The sequence below is a fragment of the Dendropsophus ebraccatus genome, chromosome 7 (assembly GCF_027789765.1).
Source record: "Dendropsophus ebraccatus isolate aDenEbr1 chromosome 7, aDenEbr1.pat, whole genome shotgun sequence".
Classification (NCBI taxonomy): domain Eukaryota; kingdom Metazoa; phylum Chordata; class Amphibia; order Anura; family Hylidae; genus Dendropsophus; species Dendropsophus ebraccatus.
In genome coordinates, this window is record NC_091460.1 from 107,812,616 (window position 1) to 107,835,001 (window position 22,386).

At 43.2% G+C, this 22,386-nt stretch overlaps 1 protein-coding gene across 4 annotated transcripts in view; it reads left to right on the forward strand.

Annotated features, from left to right (window-relative positions):
- Window positions 1–776: 776 nt before the first annotated feature.
- SLC20A2 (solute carrier family 20 member 2) overlaps window positions 777–22,386 on the forward strand; it is a 111,264-nt gene continuing 89,654 nt past the window's right edge. For 2 of the 4 annotated variants that reach the window (XM_069978109.1, XM_069978111.1), the window contains exon 1: window positions 777–891. The gene's annotated coding sequence lies outside the window, so the exon portion shown is untranslated. Of the gene's footprint in view, window positions 892–20,939; window positions 21,018–22,386 lie in introns of those variants that run through there. The other 2 variants (XM_069978107.1, XM_069978108.1) reach the window with 2 other exon arrangements.

The window sequence follows — 22,386 nt, forward strand, 5'->3', positions numbered from 1 at the left end:
TCAGCCCCACAAACATTAATGTGCTAAGAGCCAGGGATAATGAGAAGCAGCAGCAATTATACAGCTACCTGCCATTAACCCCTTAAACATGTCATCTATAGTGATCACAGCACTTAAATCCATGATAGAATAAGTACCTGTCACTGACCGATTTGGACCCGCGCAGCATGACTGCAGGGGTCCCAATCACTTTCCCTGACAGAGGAAGAGTAAAACTTACCTCTGTCCTGTCAAATCGGCAATCTTCTCAAAGAGTCTGCAGTCTCTCAGGCAGAGCACCAGTAATACTGATCAATGCTATGTAATGGCATAGCTTTTATCAGTATATGTAATCTAAAAATTGCTTACATAAGTCCTTTAGGGCAGTCTTGTCAAACTCTGGCCCCCGGGCCAAATCTGGCCCTTGGTGCCATTATTTTTGGCCCGCCAGGCAACTAAGAGTTTTAATTACATCTGGCCCGCCATGGCTACTATATAAGCAGTGGCGGAACTACCGCCGTAGCAGCAGTAGCCGTTGCTATGGGGCCCGGCTCTTCAAGGGGCCCGGCGGGCAGGTCAGCCTGGGTGATGTTCCCTGGTTAGCCGTTCAGGACGTTTGTCTTGAAACCAGCTAACCAGGGGAGAATAGTTTGCGCACAGAAGCCGGCCCACAGCCACCCACACAGGGCCCGGCATCACTGACACCTGCACAGAGCTTAGAGAGAGGGAGATAACCATCCGCGCTCCCCCTCCCTCTCTCCCCCCGGTCACTGTGCGGCAGTGCTGATTGGAGGAGAGACTCCTCTTGTCCTGCAGCAGCAGCTTCTGCTATCTGCCTGCACGGAGGATCCTCTGGCCGGAGGGATGACTTCTGACCCTTTCCTGCTGGACCTCAGACTGAAAACTCCTTGTGTAAGTAAACTCCGTCACTGATAAGGGGGGGGAGGGGGCATGGTGGCTGCTGCCTTACATACAACTTTTGTCAGAAGCATAAGTGTGGGGGTTTACTTGTACAGGAGTTGTGAGGCACAGACTGCATAGAGAAACCACACTGGGAGTTGTAGTCCCACACATATATACAAAGCCTCCATGTGACTGCAGCTCCTGCAGAACTGAAAAGCTCACCCCTATGCATAATACCAGTCATGTATATGAATTTGAATTGTCCCATTTTACTTATTTTTTGTAAATAAGGGGGGGGGGGGATCAAAACAGTAAAAGATAAATAATCTTTTTTGTGATCACCACATGTGGAAACCTCCAATGTATGGAAATAGATCCGTATGGATCCTGTGTGATCATCGTACTCAGGACCAGAATTATATTTTTTTGATGGCCATATCAAATCCTATAAAATAAGAAGAGACTAATCATTTTCATCTACCCCAAAATGGTACTATGCCGGTGTTATCCAGTCACAGTATGGGGGTATCAGGTCTGGTATAGTATGGTAGTGTTATCCAGTCACAGTATGGCGGTATCAGGTCTGGTATGGCAGTGTTATCCAATCACAGTGTGGCAGTATCAGGTCTGGTATGGCAGGGTTATCCAATCACAGTATGGCGGTATCAGGTCTGGTATGGCGGTGTTATCCAATCACAGTATGGCGGTATCAGGTCTGGTATGGTGGTGTTATATAGTCACAGTATGGTGGTATCAAGTCTGGTATAGCAGTGTTATTCAGTCACAGTATGGTGGTATCAGGTCTGGTGTGGTGGTGTTAAATGTGCATTGTCTGAAGCTATTACCTACCAATCCTGTGATGAGAATGGTCTCAGACAATATGCAGATCATGTAGAAAAAAAAGATTCAGACAATGCATGTGGCAAAAATCATGCATCCATTTCTTCCCCAGAAGTCGTGTGCTGTTACCAGGATTATTGGCCATACCGCTATTGGGTACTTCATGGGGGTTTGGTTGGAGTTGCATATGGTGACGCAAATGTGGGAACATAGCCAAAGACTAATCAATTATCAATGTGATTGTTTGTAAAGTAGTAAATCATGATGATAATTGGTGAGTGAAAAGGGAACATCTTCAGGTTTAGTGCAGGAGCTATAAATACGGCCCTAGACATAGGTGTACATGTGCAGGTGCCCTCTGCTCTGCCGTACTTGCATGTACACTTGGGGGGAGGGGGGTCAGAGTCAGAGCTCCAGGCACCATTATAGAGGACTGACCGGGGTGTGTGGGGGGCCCCATTGGAAAGTTTGCTATGGGGCCCAGCTATTTCTAGTTATGCCCCTGTATATAAGAGACTATGGAGAGGGCTGGCTACTATATAAGAGACTATGGAGAGGGCTGGCTACTATATAAGAGACTATGGAGAGGGCTGGCTACTATATAAGAGACTATGGGGAGGGCTGGCTACTATATAAGAGACTATGGGGAGGGCTGGCTACTATATAAGAGACTATGGTGGAGGGCTGGCTACTATATAAGTCTACAGGGGAGGGCTGGGAGACGCACACCACTGACAGTACCAGGAGCAAAGCACGCTGCTCTGACAGTGCTAGCATTGCGGCATTTGGCTTCAATTATTATCGAGGTTGGCCCGCAACTTTGTCCAATTTTTTTATTTTGGCCCACTGTGTATTTGAGTTTGACACCCCTGGTTTAGCGGGACTTATGAAGTGTAAAAGAAAAAAGTAGCCTTTGGAGTTGTCTGATCTATTCAAATACAACAATATTTTCCCCGTGCAGTGAACAGTGTAAACTAAAAGACTGCAGATTTTTTAAATTGCTTTATATTTTATTTTTTTAAATTAGTAAAAATTCTTTCTTTTACACCAATATTATACCATTAAAGACTATAAATCATGGCGCAAAAATGAGCCACCAACCAGCCCTGTAGATGGAAAAATTAAAATGCTATAGCTCTTGGAAGGCGAGGAGGAACAAAACGCCAAAACCCGTCCTGTCTGCACACACGCCCCCCCCCCCCCTTATGATTAAAATAAAGTTTAATTGTAAGCTAGTTCGGTGAGTGCCGGGAAATATTTTCACTAATATATATTGTAAATCCACGACCACGACTCCAGAGTGCCGACATATCTATATACATCGCTTCAATGTGACCTGGACATCTGTGAATCAATGACCTTTGGTCATGAGGGGGTTAAATTTCTTTACAGAAGGGAGTAAAAGCAAGATGGAAAGGAGTAAATCAAAAACGGTTTAATTATAGCTATTCTTATAGGTCTCCAGTTTTTGAAATTAATTTAATTCCTTTTGCTTTTCTAGTAGACAGGCTTATACAGTAGGTACTTTAGGTTGTCATCACTCACGTCAGTATATATTCCCAGTGGGGTTCACAATCTCATCAAGTACCCTATCTGTATGTTTCGTGAATGTGGGAGAAAGTGATGAAAACACAAGAATAACATACAAATTATATAAAGTTGTTGCTCTTGGCAAGACACATTAATAACCACCAAGCCTACAGTATATGCTGCCCATAATTGAAAAATAATTCCCTTAGACATAGATCAACTGATGTATATGAGCCTTGGGTCTTCCTTTATGTGATGTTGTTTAGCTTGTATGTTTTAACGTTTATCAATTTTATATTTAAAAAAAAAAGGAAATAGGCAATAACTTGGCAAACAATGAGATAAGAAGATTCTTTTTCTCAGGAAAATTATAGGTATAAAGAATTTTATATTTCAATTCATGGGGAAAATATTTTTCTTTCAAATCAACTGGTGTCAGACAGTTATATAGAGTTTTTAATGACATCTATTTAAAAATCTCAAGCCTTCCAGTACTTATCAGCTGCTGTATGTCCTGCAGGAAGTGGTGTATTCTCTCTAGTCTGACACGGTGCTCTCTGCTGCCACCTCTGTCTGTCACAGGAACTGTCAAGAGCAGGAGAGTTTTTCTATGGAGATTTGTTACTGCTTAGAACCCCTCATTTACAGAGGTGGCAGCAAAGAGCAATTAAACCACTTCCTGCAGGACATACAGCAACTGAAAAGTACTGGAAGACTTGAACATTTTAAAAAGTTAATTAATTACAAATTATATGACTTTTTAATGCCACTTGATTTGAAAAAAAAAAAATCTTCTAAGGTCCCCCTTTATTTCCAAATCAGCTAAATGTGTACACACATTAAAAACCATGAAATTAGCCTAAAAAATATGGTTCCCTTTTAAACTATTAGAGCAATATTATTATTATTTTAGAATGCAACTCAAGTCAATTTTTTAGAATCATGGCGTCCTCCACATTGGCCGGCACAATCACATTTGGCAGTAAGTGCTACATCCTCTCCTCTTTATGTGAACCTATTCATTTAGTAAGATTGCAACTTCCCTTTCTCAAAATTCTCCTTTTCAGAAAGTAATGTTTTGGCAAAGTTGTATGTAAAGCAAGCAACCTTTTGTGCACATTTAAGTCTTTTTCAAATTCAAAGCCGTTTGTGCCTTTTCTTTGTCAATACAGGATTTGCTACTTTCCTGGTTAAAGTCCCTGACTTCCTTCTTGGCCACTAAGCGTAGCTTAGAATTAACATTAGAAATACTCAAGGAACATTTCGGTTCTTATACGTAGCCAAACTGGACGTTTTGAACCTTGTCTTTTTCTTAATGAATGAGCTTATGAAGTAAGAAGCACACTACAAGAAATGCAAATATATTTTCACCATATAAAGTAAAGATTAAAATTCACCTTAAGAATCAACACATACTAGTTTCTATGCAGAAAAATTGGATATCACTTAGTAAAGATAGTTTCAAGACGTATATCCACCAGCTAAAAGCCTGAGTCTTCATACAGGCTGGTATAAAAAGATATCACCACTGAAAAGAAACCTCTGCTGCCTAAAGTTAAAGGGGTACTCCAGCAGAAAAAAAGTTTTCAAATCAACTGGTGTCAGAGGGTTACATAGATCTGTAAATTACTTCTATTTTAATATCTCATCCTTTCAGTACTTATCAGCTGCTGTATGTCCTGTAGGAAGTAGTGTATTCTTTCCTGTCTGACACAGCGCTTTCTGCTACCACCTCTGTCCATGACAGAACTGTACAGACCAGAGGGTGTTTTCTATAGGGATTTGCGCCTTCTCTGGACAGTTCCTGACATGGACAGAGGTGGCAGCAGAGAGCACTGTCTCAGACTGGAAAAAATACACCACTTCTGCAGGAGCTACAGCAGCTGAGAAGTACTGGAAGACTGTAATTTTTTCTAATAGAAGTAATTAACAAATCTTTATAGCTTTCTGACATCTGTACATCTAAAAATACCATACTACAGAAATAATAAAACTATAATGCCACCAAATTGCTCTATCTAAAATAATTTCCCTCTAAAATGCACCATGTAAATGATGCACCTATAGCAGTTAGACTGTAACTTATGATTGTTGCAGTAGGCCTATAACCCACAATAAGTATAGAGAGTTCTGGTTTTATTAAATTTGCTTGCAGTGTTACAGATTCCAGCAGACAAGCTCTTGGTGACACTTGATGTAGAATCATTATATACCAGTATAGACCATGGACTGTGGCTTGTTTCCTCAACAACCAATCTTTGGGTTGATGAAGACCACAATGTGTTCCTTTTGAGCTTACTAAATTCCATTCTAAATTAAATTTTAGTTTTGACAATTATTTCACAAACAGATCTCTGGTACAGCGATGGGGGCAAGGATCACCCCTCCTACACCAACCTATGTGTGCGGGTGATGGGAGGAGGCACATAAATGAACAGCAGTATAAATGGAGAAAACATTACTATTCTAATTTTAACCCCTTAAGGACCGGAGCAAATTTTATGAATATGACCTGTGTCACTTTATTCATTAATAACTTCGGGATGCTTTTACCTATCCGGCTGATTCTGAGACTGTTTTCTCGTGACATATTGTACTTCACATTTCTAGTAAATTGGAGTTGATACTAATAACGAATCTTTATGAAAAAAAACAAATAGCGTGAAAAATTGTGAAAAAATGCATTTTTCCAACTTTAAAACTTTTCTGCTTATACGGAAAATGGTTATACCACATAAATTATATATTAAATAGCATTAGCAACATGTCTACTTTATGTTGGCGGCATTTATTAAACTCTTTCATTTTTTTTAGACAATAGAAAGCGTAAAACATTAGCAGCAAATTTCCAAATTTTCAGTAAAATTTCAAAATCAGATATTTTTAGGGACCTGTTCACGTTTTAAAGTGTATTTGAGGGGACTGTGTGTTAGAAAGCCCCACAAAGCACCCCATTTCAGAAACTGCACCCCCAAACTCTGCAAAAGCACATCCAGAAAGTTTTTTAACCCTTTAGGGGAGTCGCAGAAATAAAAGCCAAGTGTGTAAGAAATTTGAAAATTTTAATATTCTGTGCAGAGATTTTATTGTAATCCAATATTTTTCATAATTATGAACCTATTACCAGAGAAATGCACCCCAATATTTATTGCCCCGTTTCTGCAGTTTATAGAAATACCCCATATGTGTCCCTATTGCGCAATTTGACGCAACCACAAGCCTCAGATATAAGGGAGCGCCTAGTGAATTTCAATGGCTCCGTTATATTTGGTCATTTCTGACCGTACCACTTCAGGTTGGCAGAGGCTCTGGGGTGCCAAAACCTAAAAACACCCCTAAAGGGACACCATTTAGAAAACTACACCCCTCAAGGAATGTAACAAGGGGTGCGGTGAGCATTTGGACCCCTCAGGTGCTTCACAGATTTTCCGAACAATGTGGCGTGAAAAAAGACAAAAGTATTTTTTACACTATAACGTTGTTCTAGCCTTCAATTTTTAATTTTCACAAAGGGATAAAAGGAAAAAAAAACAGAAAACATGTAGCCCAGTTTCTCCCGAGTACGGAAATACCCCACATGTGGACATAAAGTGCCAAGCCGGCGCAGGACGAGCCTCCAAAGGGAAGGAGCGCCAATTGGCTTTTGGAAGCTGGATTTCACTGGAAAGGATTTCAAGGGCCACGTCGCATTTACAGAGCCCTCGTGCTGCCAAAACACTGGAAACCCACCACAAGTGACCACATTCTGGAAACTACACCCCTCAAGTAATCCAACAAGGGGTGCAATGAGGATATGGACCCCACTGGTGATGGGCACAAATGTGGAACAATGTGACGTGAAAGTGAAAAATTTCATTTTTTCACTTTCACGGCACAAATGTGCCTGTCATCAAGGGGTCCATATCCTCATTGCACCCCTTGTTAGGTTCCTTGTGGGGTGTAGTTTCCAGAATGGGGTCACTTGTGGGGGGTTTCCATTGTTTTGGCAGCACGAGGGCTCTGTAAATGCGACATGGCGTTCATCATCCATTCTAGCCAAATCCAACCTCCAAAATCCAAATGGCGCTCCTTCTCTTTGGAGGCTTGCCCTGCACCCACATGGCGCTTTATGTCCACATGTGGGGTATTTACGGACTCGGGGGAAATTGCTCTACACATTTTGTGTTTTTTTTTCTCTTTTAACCCCTTGTGAAAATGATAAATTCAAGGCTAAACTAACATTATATTGTAAAAAATGTTATATTTAATTTTCACGCCACATTTTTCCACATTTGTGCCCATCACCAGTGGGGTCCATATGCTCACTACACCCCTTGTTACATTCCTTGAGGGGTGTAGTTTCCATAATGGGGTCACTTGTGGGGGGTTTCAACTGTCTTGGCAACACAGGGGCCTTTAAATGCAACATGGCCCTCGAAATCCATTCCAGCCAAATCCAGCCTCAAAAAACCAAATGGCGCTCCTTCTCTTTGGAGGCTTACCCTGCACCCGCATGGCGCTTTATGTCCACATGTGGGGTATTTCCGTACTCAGGGGAAATTGCTCTACACATTGTGTTTTTTTAAATCTTTTAGCCCCTTGTGAAAATGAAAAAATCATGACAAGATCAATAATTTAGAGTAAAAAAAAAAAAAAAATTACACTAAATGTTGGTCTAGCCTTGATTTTTTTCCATTTCCACAAGGGCTTAAAAAAGAAAATAAACTCAAAACGTGTAGGGTAATTTCCCCTGAGTACAAAAATACCCCACATGTGGACATAATGTGCCATATGGGCACAGGGCAAGCCACCAAAGGGACAGAGCGCCATTTAGAGGCTGGAATGGAGGATGGAGGCCATGTCGCAATTACAAAACTCCTGTGCTGCCAGGACAGTAGAAACCCCCCACAAATGACCCCATTCTGGAAATTACACCCCATAAGGAATCTAACGAGGGGTACAGTGAGCATATGGACCCCACTGGTGATGGGCACATGTGTAGAACATATGCCGTGAAAATAAAAAATACCATTTTTTTTTCATTTTCACATCCCAAATGTGGCCGTCACCAGGGGGCCATATACCCGCTGCCCCCCTTGTTAGATTCCTTATGGGGTGTATTTTCCAGAATGGTGTGACTTGTGGGGGGTTTCTACTGTTCTGGCCGCACAGAGGCTTTGTAATTGCATCATGGCATCCTCTAATGGGAATAGCGGCCATACCTGTTTAGCTGGGGAAAAGGGACCATTCTAATTTATTTGGGGGTATTAGGCCAATTATTAGTTTATAAGGTTGAAAATGACAGGTGTCCATCAAATTCAACCTGTGTTGATCCAGAGGAAGGCAAAAAACCCTTGTAAGGCAGACAACAGTAGCCTCATCACAGGGAAAAAATTCCTTCCTGACTCCATAATGGCGATCAGAATAATCCCTGGATCAACGTGACCCCTGAAATAGGAATAAGGGACAAAATTTAGATAATGTAGGACAGGTGTCACACTGGAAAATGGTGTCCTTCCTGATCCCCCTGTTATGCCACACTCTGCGCTTCTTCTGGGGTCTCCCGTTCTCCTGTGTGCGGGACGTTACCTGGAAAATGTTGTCCTGGTGCGATACGGGGTTCTTCATATCCAGAAGCGCTGGGTCCGCTCCATGGCTGCTAAATATTAGGGCTCTATTACTGCTTCTGATATTTTCGGATCGTGCCGCAAGCTACAGTAGCTCAGGCAGCGAGGGACCGAAAGAGGGGGTGCTGGTATAAAAGTTATCCCTGTACAGGTGGTGGTAACTTTTATCCAGCAGTAGGAAGATCAGTTCCCAAACGATCTCCCCACTAACTCCGAGGATGGTGGGGCATCGGGGGGCTGGATTCGGGTGTCCCTTCCTTCATACACTGTAACGGTACCTGCACACTGCGGAATGGCGAAGGATAACCCTTTGTGCATTCCGCAGCTGGCACCCACCGGCGGACTAATGCGGGCACGCATCTCCGTCCGTGTCATAGACTCCATTCTATGCATGGGCGGATTCCGCTCTCCGTCCAACGTATTCATTCTTTGGACGGACGATGGAATCCGCCTGTGCATAGGATGGAGTCTATGACACGGGTGGAGACGCGCGCCTGCATCAGCTGCCAGCTGCGGAATGCACAAAGGGTTATCCTTCGCCATTCCGCAGTGTGCACGTACCCTAAATCTGTAAGTGTACCCTGAGGTACTCTCACAGAGTTAGTAGAATTTCACGCCATACCGTCATCTCTTATTGGGACGGTACTGGCGGAAAAGACGTGTCTGGGAAGCAGCGTACGCTACGCTACCCCCAGATATGTCATTGAATAATGAGAATGAGGATGAATGGAGGAACGCAGGATCCCCCCCATTCATCCTCACTGGCTGTTTCAGTGTCAGAGGCAATAATAGCGTATGCGTCCGATACCGAAAACACGCCGGGGGCCACTTTTATATAGGGATTGGTATATGGGGTATGTAGTGGTGTAGTGTCAAACTTTATTCAATGTAGTGTAGTGTGGTTTAATGTAGTGTTTTTTACGTGTTTTTTACAGTAAGTATAAAAAAAAAACCTACGCTAAAAATGGTGTTGCTGCAGACCAGGGCAGTAGGATATAGAAAAAAAACACCCTACGCCAAAAAGGAGGAGTTGCTGATTAGCAGCGCACTTTCGTGCGATGCTGATCAACACTCAGTGGCGATAGGGTGCGGAAAATAGAAAAAAAAAATTTGGAAAGAAAAACAAAAACCTTTATTACATACTGAACATCCCTATAGTGGCTGATACGTGTATTACACTTATCAGCCGCTAGGGGGCAGCAGAGTGCAAGATCCGAAAAAAGACGACGCTGGAGCCGAAAATAGCCGAAAAAAGCCGAACGGGACGTCACGGAAGGAGCCGAAGACCCGACCAAAAGACGAGGACGCCGCGAACCCGGAAGACGCCGATCAGGACCCCGGGACAGGTGATTAATGTACAAATACCTGCTCTGGACCCCTCAGCTACCTAGCTGAGGGGTCCGGAGCAGGTATTTATAACTTTTGGGGACTTTGATCGCCGTTCACGGCGATCGGGCCGGTGGCACCGTGACCACCATTACTTTTTACAGTAATGGCGGTCGGTGCCGTCCTTGGACAGCACCGACCACCATTTTTTTCCGGGTCATCGATGACCCGGAAAGGTTCCGATCGTTGCTATTGGCTGATCTGAACTGATAAGCCAATAGCGGTGATTGTCGGCATGGGGGGGGGGGGTTAACAACCCCCCATGCCGACAGGGAGAGATGGCCTGCAGTGTATTTCTGCAGGCCATCTCTCCCGATCGCATGCGGCCGGTCCATGGCACCCTCTTAAAGGACCCGCGTACCGGTACGTCATGGGTCCTTAAGTGATAGTGATCCATGACATACCGGTACGTCACGGATCCTTAAGAGGTTAAAGAGTCACTGTCGTTAAATTTTTTTTTGCAGAAATTAATAGTCCAGGCGATTTTAAGAAACTTTGTAATTGGGTTTATTAGCCAAATATGGCATTATCTGCATGTAAAAAGCCTTTTCCAGGTCCCCCCCTCCTCTCCTTTCTGTCATCCACTCCTCAGAATCAGGAAATCTCGACTGTTTTTTCATCAGTCGGATCCTGTCTGGTCTATGAAGAGGGGAGGGGGGAGGGGGAAGGGGGAAGGAGTGAGATTAGCGGGCAGCTGAGAGCCAAGAACAAAGGATTGCTCAGTGGGGGAGCTATTCAGAGCCCTAATTAGAGGTCAGAGAGGTCCATGGTGACTGTCAGAGGAGAGAGCCAGTGATGTGAATGTAAATTAACTCTAAGTTGTCCTGTTTTGCTGCTTTTACTTTCTCTAGCCATAGGAAAACCATAAAGACAGGGGGGAGAGTTTCAAACTGCTTTTTCATGATAAAAATTCATTTTTCGGCTAATAAAACCAAATACAAAGTTTCTTAAAATTGCCTGTACTATTGCTTTCTGCAAAAAATTTTTAACGACAGTGACACTTTAAGATTGACACTTTTTAAATCTGTATTCTACTATGGCAGTGGCCAAAGCATTATATCCATGTATGCAAAACTCATACTCAATGGCTTATTAACTAGTATTTTATACAAATTATAATACCCTGTAACAGACTATAATATTTGCAGGCATGAGGTGCTCCAGGGTAATCATTATTGTGGTTCTACACATGTACATGAACTCATTTTTCGCAACAAGATAATATCTTAGGAACTCGGGTTATATAATGAAAGAATGAAGCAGGATCAGCACTGTGCCAAATATAATATTTTATCATGTGATACATGTTTCTATAAAGAGTGCTGACATTCTACTTAAGTAGTACATAGTTTCCACCACGCTATTTCAACTAAGTGATAAAAGCACCATCTGAAATGTGAGTGTCAATCCACTAATGTAGATCAGAGTACAAAAATCCATATGAACATAATTTAGCATATCTAACGTAATGCATTGTGTGTAAGGTTTCCTGGCTTGTGTAACTAAAGCGTAATTTTAAATCATATTTAAGCCCTTTGTTTGGCTTTGTTTTTGAATATACCAAATGTATCCATAGAGCTTCACTTACCCTACAGATGCCACAAGTGTAATTTTGGCCTTTGTCAGCCTAGTAAATGCTGGTATGCTTTTTTGTAAGGAATGGCATAGTAAATTATGTTATTCTGGGCAGAGGCCAACAGCAAAAACTGCTGTAATGACTTGAGGATCCATGGAACCAGTGCGAGCAGTGGTGTAAGCCCCACTGGGGAGCAGAGTTTAAGGGTCCGCAAGGCAGGATGGGTTTGCTGCAGCAGAAGACCCCCAGGTCGCTACCCCTGGCGCGACTAGTTTGCGGAGGCAGTCGAGGTATATTGTAGTACAGAATCGTAGGGCAAACATATAGTTAGGGACAGGCAGGATGGTCAGGGCTGGTGGCAGGCAAACAATGCCAGGAACTAGAACTAAGCAAAGGGGACAGATACACAATATGAGAAGAACGCTCTCTCAATAGGCGATGGCACTAAAGATCTGGCAGACCTAATCAAAGGCTGGTTTAATATAGGGTCAGTGGCTGGTAACAATTATCGGTGCGCTGGCCCTTTAAATTTCACATAGCTGACGTGCCCTAGGAAGCCTGGACATGCACACCGAGGAACAAAGACAGAGTGAGGAGCAAGGACAAGTAAGGGGGAACACTGGGGGCCCGGCCTGCACATGTAACCACACCTCAACAGCCGAGATGCGGTGCCACTCGGGGCACAGAAGCACTGAAGGAACAGGAGTTGCCTCGACCAGAGGTGTTGGCCACAGCTGCAGCTGTGACAACTGCATACTGAATAGTATATTTATTTTTAACATACGGACATTTTCTCATGTATGTCTACACAGTCCATTGTAGATATAAAATATGCACAGTAGCGCCTTCCTGAGGTGTTGTGTCAAAAAATTTAAAATTTTTTAAAAAGATTTTGGCAAATCCTGACAGAGCCTATCTGATAACAGATATTTTTGGTGGCAACATTAGTGCTTAACACTGCTCTATTCTTGCCATCAAAAATACTGGAATTAAAGGTGGAAACCTAAAAACTCCAAAATGAACAAAGCCTAAAATGTGCTAGCTCTGAGGTGTAACAAAGGGTTAATCATACAGGGGTAAAACACATATGAGGCTCCCAACCCAGGTAACACATGCTTACAACTGCAGAGTTCCATCCACTTCTACACAGGCGCTGCATCTTATATAAATGATTACATTTGCATGTAACTGCATTATTTTTGGCATTAAAAAACTGACTTTTGCACATCTGTTTGCTTCAGTCGGCATCAGTTTGCATTTCAGTTTATATTCCTTCTCAGTGAAAATAATGATGAGGACGGATAACTTGCAAACGAATATGAACGGAAATACCTTCTGTTTAGATCCGTCATCACTGACTATAATGTAAAAGAAAAAAAAAAAACAATGTGCACTTTCCGCTTGTGTTCGTTTTTTGGACGGTGAAAATATTCGTGCATGAACAAATTTTATGTCTGTGCAAAAAAATGGAACATTGACAAATTTGATGAAAACGGAGCATGAAAAAAACCATTGAAATTAATGGGAAGTTTGATGGATTCGCTAGATTCCGTTTCTCTGTTATCAGAACGGAAAAGAGCAATGGGATTGTGGCGATTCTGTACCCACAATCTGCCCCCCCAAACCGCTTGTACCTTCAGAGAGTGGCTTTTAATCCAAGATCTGTCCTGGTGTCATGACTGGCAGGAGTAGACAAGACAAGAGACAGTGGGCCCTAGATCTGAACCCACCCACTGTCACCTGCCTACTTGCCTCAGTCGACCCTAAACGGTCGCGGACAACCACGGAGTCGGTCCCTACACTGCGTAGGTGAATACACAAAACGTAGACAGACAAACGAAACACAATGGAGGATAGTCAACTAGCAGGGTCAAAACCAAACAGACAACGCAGTACAAAATCAGAAGGAGAGCGGATAGTCAAATGTCAGGCAAGAGGTCAGAATACGGGTAGAGCAATAGCAAGGGGATTAGGACAGGGAACGCTGGGAAAGGAGCAGGGGAGCTGGGACTAGTGACAACTAATAGCCAGCGGGGAACTGAGGATCTGACTGCTTTTTATCCTGGATCAGAGACTAGGTCAAGCAGCTGATTGGACCAGCCCTGATCCCAGCACCAAGCTCAGCTGAACAGATCTAGCAGTGCAGTAACCCCTGCACTGCCAGAAGTCTGACAGGCAAGGCAGGTGTGGCTGGAAAGTAAAACACAGTTCATTCAGTGCAAACACAGACAGAAATTCAGCGCTTCCTCGTCCGCCCGGCACGGACTGAGAAGCGCAAAGTCACATTCCTAACACCTGGGGCCCGTTTGGCAGGTGATGCAGTTATTGCCCTTAAAAACAACTTTTAAACTAGCAGCCCTGTGTCAAATTGGCGTGGCCTAGAGTGTCTATGTCCTAGGCCTGCAACGCCTCTCTGTCCTTCCTCCTTGCCCTCTTCATTATTAGGAACACCCCCAGACAGGATTTCTCTAAATCATCACTTGTCTGAACACTGTACATGGACCTTAATGATCCAGCACATGTGCAGTGTTCAGACAGGTAACGAATAGGAGAAATCCTGCCTGGGGCATTCGTAATAATGAGGAGGGCAGAGAGGAGGGATGGAGAGGCAGTGAAAGCCTAGGGTACAGACATTCCACGCTAATTTGACACAGGGCTGCTAGTTTAAAAGTTGTTTATTAGGACAATAACTGCATCACCTGCCGAACGGACCCCAGGACAGGTCTTGGATTAAAAGCAGCTATCCGAAGGTACAAGCGGTTTGGAGGGGGTAGATTGTGGGTACAGAGTCACTTTAAAACACTGGTGTGAACCTAGCCTTACTAAATGGTCAATACACTGTAAAGTACAGATCAGAATCACTCTCCCTACTGTAGTTTCTCAATGGAGCATTCAGCAATAAGTTATGAAGGTTCATGATTGGGTGCCTGTTATTATTGAATAATACAGCACTTACAATCTCAAACGGCAACTAAATGAATCATCTCAGTCAACGTCACTAGATTATCAACATGGTTGAACAAAGAACACTAAACAAGGAGTAGTGCACTCCTGAACAACAATTATTTTGTTCTGAGGCCTTGCTGGGTTCAGATATTTTTTTTTTTGTTTCACTGTTGAAAAGGAGCTTAGGAACTGATGCCGATTCTATTCACCTTGATGTCATGTGCACTTTGCCTTTGTTTTGTTGCAATCACATTTTTGTGCAATACAGTGTATGTTTACGGGCAGCTATGCTCAGCAAACTAGATAATGAAAACACAAGACTAAAAGAAGCTGTGCTTATAATGAGTTATGTCATAGAAAGAAGGTTTTAGCCAACTGAAAATAATAGGACAGAATAAAAGCTTTGACTCAATGAGTGAGTCATCACATAAAGCAAAAAAGATGAAATAGTTTTATAAAAAAAAACAACATAAAAGAATGACAGAATGATGCACAATATTTCATTTTGATCTGTACTTCAATTGACATCCAGCCACTGGAGATGAACAAATTTACAGTACTAGCGAAGCGAAGAGCCTCCCTAGGTTCAGTTGTAGGTTTGTAATCCAGCTGCCTATGAACTCCGCTCTGCTCCGTGCCGCTCCTCTCCGGGTGCCTGGTAAAGCTAGATCCAGTTCTGAGATACTTCTCCCAGTTTCCCAGAACTGGATCCAGCTTTTCCAGGCACCTGGATAGCAGTGGCACAGAGTTCAAAGGTAGCTGGCTGACAGGCCGACCGCCAAGCCTAGCGAAGCTCTTCGCGCTAGTACTGTAAATTTGCTACCAGCCACCATAGCCTTCTTTTGCAGCGGTGTCATAAATAAGAAACTTGGACTGTTACAGACTGGAAACCAGGTGTTTTGGATCTCATGAGAGTCAGGTTCAAGTATGGAGTATTTATTGTGAGCTCTTTATTCCGATCTTTTCTGTGGAGCCTCATGCTGCCTCAATGGCCGGTCAGTTCCCTTTAGTAAGTGCTTTTTTAGCAGTTTAACAGGATTACAGACTCTAGATGCTTTGAAGGATTTGAGTCCTTAGATTGGAGAACTGTGGTGTAGTGTATTTCACTCATGGTTGTATCGTGGCAAGGCCTCACATAAGGGAAGTACACAAGGCCAGGCTGGAGCAGCCCTGGCACATCAGCTTACATACTAATTTTTATACATTTGGAGGGCACCAAGCAGGGAGGGAGAGAAGCATCTAACTACCTCCCCCCTCCCTCCCTGCTCGGTGCTGTGGGCACATACACACTGTACTACTCCTCCCATCATCTGCTCATAGTATGAGCAGATGATTGGGGAGTAGTACTAGGGCCATCCCCATCACCCCCGCCGCCATATATGCACTGTACTACTCCCATCATCTGCTCATAGTATGAGCAGATGATGGGGGAGTAGTACCAGGGCTATCCCCATCACGAGCACCCCCTGCTGCTGCCACTGATACACTGCAGTTCACATCCCCTGCCGGGGACTGCAGAGCTCACCACCGCCCCCACATCTTGCCTACTCATTTCCTGATGTCATCCCCGGCAGCTCGGGCCCCCAGCAGGTGATATAAACGGGCATCAGCGGCAGCTGGTGAAGGGGATAGCTCTAACTTCTCCCAGGCTCCTCCTGACTTTTGCCGGGCTCGTCCTGACTGCTGCCAGACTCCTCCTGACTGCTGCCAGGTTTCTCCTCATAGTCAGGGACAGATTTTTTTTTTCCTCCTAACTCCTCTTCAGCAGCCATCTAGTACAAGCCCATACTGCGGCTACAAGCTGTTCCTGCCTTGTTTCCCTCACTGCTCTGTTTTCTGTTATTTGCTGTCTCTACATCCGATCCAATATCTAATGTGTCTAGGTCCAGCCATTCTGAAAAACTTAGGAGCAGTTGCCGTGCAGATGGCAGTGGCACTGCAGTGCCAGGAATCTCGGTTGGACCCACAGTTGCACCCTGGTTTGACATACTGGTCAATCAGCCCACAAACTGGGTGTCGCTACTGCACTGTAATATTAACTCCTGAACTTCAGGGAAAACTTTTTTTTTTTGTAGTGTTTTGCAGTGTGACTAACAAAATGGCAGTACATACAAGTAGCTTTTGATAACCAGGACAGTTTAATATACTTAGCAAGATATTCTCAACAACAACTCTATGTGTAAAGTAGTCAGGATATGGGTACTGGGACATTGTAATATGCTGGCTGTCTACATAGTACGATCCCTGCATTCTTTACGTAAGTGTACACCATGGACAGAAGTCTGAACATAGCTTTTATCATTCACTTCCATAGACAACCAAGAATGTTCCTTTTAATCCCCCTTACTGTCAATGACTCAGTCCCCATCATTGAATTCAATGGAGAAATCTTTTCAGCTAATGTAGCTATAACAGTACAGTGATGCTGCATAGAAAAGTCCAGGATTTTACTTTTATTTCTAGGCCCCTATGGGTATGAGTCATGGGAGAGAATAAAGAATAGTATCAAATGCACTTAAATAATCACTCCAGTAAAAAACCCAAAAAATAGTAGTAAGCTACTTTCTATCCACTAAACCCATACGATAGTTTAGACAAAGAAGTGCTATATTCCTGTATGGAAGGAATATTTTTTGTAAAGCAAACCTGTGGTGTTTTTACATTAAGTTATGGGAGATAAACTGTTCAGGTTCATGCCACAAATTGCTGAGCCTTAACACCATGTGAGATCGCTACTATGAGCAAATTATCTTTTATGCCACATAAAATGCGTGTGAACAATACTTCAGATAAATCACAGCCCAAATTGTGTGACTAAATTATAATGTATAATAAAATGATGGAGATTTACTCATTTTTTGTTTAGTTTGAGGTTAATATTTAGGCCTTATTCACACTTTCTGTGAATTTGCCCTTAATTGCAGATCCACAATTACGGACAAATTTAGGGTCCATTGAATTTTTTATTGGGCTATTCTCACACTATCTGTAGTTTCACAGATCCGCAGGTTTGGACACTAATGAAGAAAGAAGAGGAGATGCCGTTGAACTGCACAGCCAGGTGAGTATGGTTGGTTTTGTGTGAGCAGAGGAGGCCTAGCTACTATATGAAGGCACAGGAGAGTGTAACTACTACATAGGGGCACAGAGGGGCCTTACCGCTTTATGGAAACACTGAGGTGCCTAACTACTATATGGGGGCACAGAGCACATAGCAAAATAAGCTGTTGATAGTAATTGCTGTGCAGAGGCTGCCTTGCAAAATGTTAGTGGCCGCAGAGACGCCTATGTCTTCCCTTATTGCTCCAACTTAACGCAAAATGGTGTATAATCATAAAATGATAAGAAAATTTTAATGAAGTTTTAAAGCAATATAATAAAAAAAACAATGTTTAAAGCGAATCTACCACCAGAATCAATAACTGCAATAACTCTGTCTCTAAATCAGTGATTGCCTGGAGACAGCTGAACACACAGAAATGGACACTGGGGAAGAGCAGGATGGTGGGTAAACCATTTTTTTTGTTGCAAATTTTGTGGACCAATTTAGCAAAAATGTGCAAACGAATCCAGCTTTGCTCATCTCTAACTGGAACCATGCAGCCACCTTTTCAATGAAAGGTGAGGAGAATGTGGCAGTCAGAAACTAGCAAACAGGAGTCAAGTATTAGCTCTAACCCAAGTATAAAATGTTTATTTGTTCATGCTCTTTGTTGCCTATATATGAGGCAATCAGAGCTCAGCTTTTATTTCTCACATTGCTCTTGTAAAATGAAGGAAGGGCTATGATTGGTTGCATCAAACTATTTTGTCAAACATAGACTGTCATAACCTACCGAAAATAAGACCTAGCTTCATTTTGCAGGCTTTATGGAGTAGAATTGAAATATAAGCCCTAGTTACAGTCAGGTGACCAGATCCCTGACACTGAGTGGCTGGGCATCAGCCAATCAGTGCCAGACTTGTTATGCTCCGCCCCCACCTGCTCAACACAAGATCTAGGGGAGGCAGGAGGGGTAAGATGTACAGTAGAAGACTTGAATATGGGGGGACGAAGGGGACGTGGGACAACTTAAGGGGGCAAGGTATACAGTATGGGGACTACCTGCAGGGAGGTATACAGTATGGGGGAACAACTACAGAGGTAGGTATACAGTATGGAGGCCTAACTGCAGGGAAACTTACAGTATTGGAGACTAACAACAGTAGGAAATATAGTATGGCGACTAACTACCGTATAGAGTGGGGCTACAGCGTAGGCATACTGTGTTTCTCCAAAAATAAAACCTACTCCAAAGACAAACCCCAGGCCAATTTTCAGAGAAGAGTAATAAGACCTAGTATTATTTTCGGAAAAGCACGGTAGTATCACCATTACCAGTCTCACAATGTCATGATCTTCAGTGTCCAGTAATTTGGAAAGTAGCCAACTGCTGATGCAGGTATAAGCCAAAAGAGAGTGGCAGACAGTGGAAAGAAGCTTGTACCAATGATAAAAGGTGACCCCCAACTCAGTGCATCATCTATAACACTATTTAAAAGGAAATGAACTGCTATGTAGAACAAACATTTTGTTCTTATTATTAATTGCTTGAGGCTGGTGTACATGTTTTCAAGGATGACCTTGACTTTTAGTGACCAAGAATGCTCCGGAATTTATTGTTGTTCCAGCTGACACTCATTTATGTAAGACTTATTTTTATTGATTTGATTTCTTTCCGGGGAGATTTTTTTTGTATTTTTTTTTTTTTAAGCAAAGTACAGTGAATAGCTTTCTTAAAGGGGTTGTCCGGCGCTAAAAAATTATTCACAGAATAACACACATTACAAAGTTATACAACTTTGTAATGTATGTTATGTCTGTGAATGGCCCCCTTCCCCGTGTCCCACCACCCCCACCGGTGTACCCGGAAGTGTGGTGCGCTATACTCACTTGTCACGTGCCGACCACGGTCTCCGATCCTCAGCAGTGGACGCGTCATCAGCCGCTCAGCCGCGATTGGCTGAGCAGTTATGCCCAGCCAATCGCGGCTGAGCTTCGGATGACGCTGCAGAGGGCGGCCGACACTCGGGAAGATCCGCCGGCCGCCCGAAGAAGACGTCACTGCTGAGGATCGGAGACCGTGGTCGGCACGTGACAAGTGAGTATAGCGCACCACACTTCCGGGTACACGGGTGGGGGTGGTGGGACACGGGGAAGGGGGCCATTCACAGACATAACATACATTACAAAGTTGTATAACTTTGTAATGTGTGTTATTCTGTGAATAATTTTTTAGCGCCGGACAACCCCTTTAATGATAAGATCTCCTATTTACCTACCACGAACAAGCTACAATAGGGTGAGGCTCCAATAACTCTGGGCCAACTTACCACAGGGTAAACGCTTAGCAGTATCCTGTTGTGCATTCCACAACGTGCCCCATTCTGGGAGCATCCCATATGTATTATGCCAGTTAGCCACTGAAGAGAACCTTCCCACAATAAGACCCCTCAGCTAGATGACCTCTACCTCTTCATCTTGGGTGATAGACACAAAGCTCTAGTGGTTTAGAGTTGAGCATTCTATCTGTTCACCTTACATTGCTATCTTATATAGTGGTATCCCACGAGGCGTCGCCTCTTGCCTGTTCTTCCTTCCAATTTTCTATAGGGGATTGAGTCACTGTGATCCTGAGGCACAGGGCACCCTAGGACACATCATTTTGACACTATCCTGGGGGGAAGGAGACTGAAAAGATAATAACAAGTATGGAACAAAATTGTTAGTCTTCAGGAGGAGGGATGATTCAACATGTATTTTAGTTAACCGGAATACCCCTTTAAGGACTATGATGCAGTGCTGCCAGCTCAATAGCCCTGGGGGAGAGGGGGGGGGGGGGTAAAGATTCACTTTAAATGTTCGATGTTGGGAATGGGAGAAGCCTTTATATCCATGTCTAGATTACTGCAAACCACATGTAATCTAACAAGCCAGAATTCACAGAAGTCAGGATTTGGTGGAGTTATTAATGTGAATACTGTGGCAGCATAGTGTCATTTTACTGAACAGCACAGACTGTAAATGGATTTCTGTTAAAGCTGAGTGGCAGCCACATAAACCAATCTGAGCTATTCAGGAAAGCATGTGCATAGAAGTCCAGTTACACAATATGACTTCTTCACACACCGAAGGGAAGAGGGGAGGGATTGGAATGAACAAGCACACAGACTGGGAAATTGAGCCGCAATTTACAGTATCAAAAGTAGAGGTCAGTATGGATGACATATTTTACAAGTTTTACGTCAGCAGACAACAGGCATTAAATGTTAGTGCTGTAAGCCTCATACTGATGCCTATAGATGGGATGTCAACACTGCAAACTACATACAACCCCTGGAAGCTTCAGTAACATGAATGATTGGTATTGTATAGTATAGCATTTATGGTTCCTTTGTATCGGTACATAGTTTGCTTTGGGATAAAGCATTTGCTAGTAAGGAGTAGATCTGGCATTGGACTGATAACCCAGTTTTTGAATGAGAAGTATAAGTTGGCTTCACCATTTTGCTTATCTGTTACTGCATGCAGCCTAGACTATGACAGTATGCTTTGCTTCTATCTGATGGAAGATTATGGCCGGCAAACAGAGGGCCTCAAGTTAGAGCATTTGTCAGCAGAATTCGTACAGTTTTTGTAAAGGTATAAGAAATGTAACTTATTATAGATATACTCATTTATAACAGATGCCACCAGTTTTATGAACTATGTAACTTGTCTCTGGCATTGTTAATCTATTTGTCTGCTTATTATTATGGATCTGTAATGGCGCACAGTATAGTATCCATAGGTTGGAATGGTTTTTTTTTTACACATCGGTAGCTGCTGCAGATCTGTAAAAAGGTTGTGATCCGTCCTGCAAAATATACTAGCAAGCCATTATATGGCCCGCAATTGCAGCACCCATTTAAGATTCACCCATTCCAATTTGCGGGCCCATGCAAATGTGGACAGCTACAGATATACATCTTTAGGCCAGGTTCACACTACCTGAGACACTGGCCTTTCTGTGACCCAGCCGGTACTGCAGTATCGTCCGGATCAATTTCTATAAATTTCTATCATTAAATTGGGATGTGGGTGCACCCACATTCCAATTCACCATAGCACACAATGGAAAGTGTGGCCGGAGCCGCAGTCTCCATTGTGTTAACAGTAAGTGGTGTGGACATGTCAGTTTTTACTGCGGCCGCTAGGGATCCCAGTTGGAGTGTATACATTCTGGCTAGGATTCCCTCTGACTGTAATGCAATGTGAAATTTTACAATGGCCATGATTAATAGAGATTTTACGTTGTATGAACGTAGCCCTAATGTTCATAGTTGCGGGTCTACAATTGAGGACCGGATTCCTAATATGCAAATAGGGTCTGACTGCACCTCCTCTTCCACTTTCCATATACTATGGCCAGTTTCACATGATGATCTTAAGGAAATGTTTTGGCTAGGTTTTCCCTGTGATCTAAAAAACGAGGACCAGTGTGTAGAATAGAGCAGATGGTCACGCATTTGCGCTGCTTGTATATTTGTTACGGGAACTGCCAGAGAAAGCCAAATACAGCATTGGAGAGGGCAGGTATC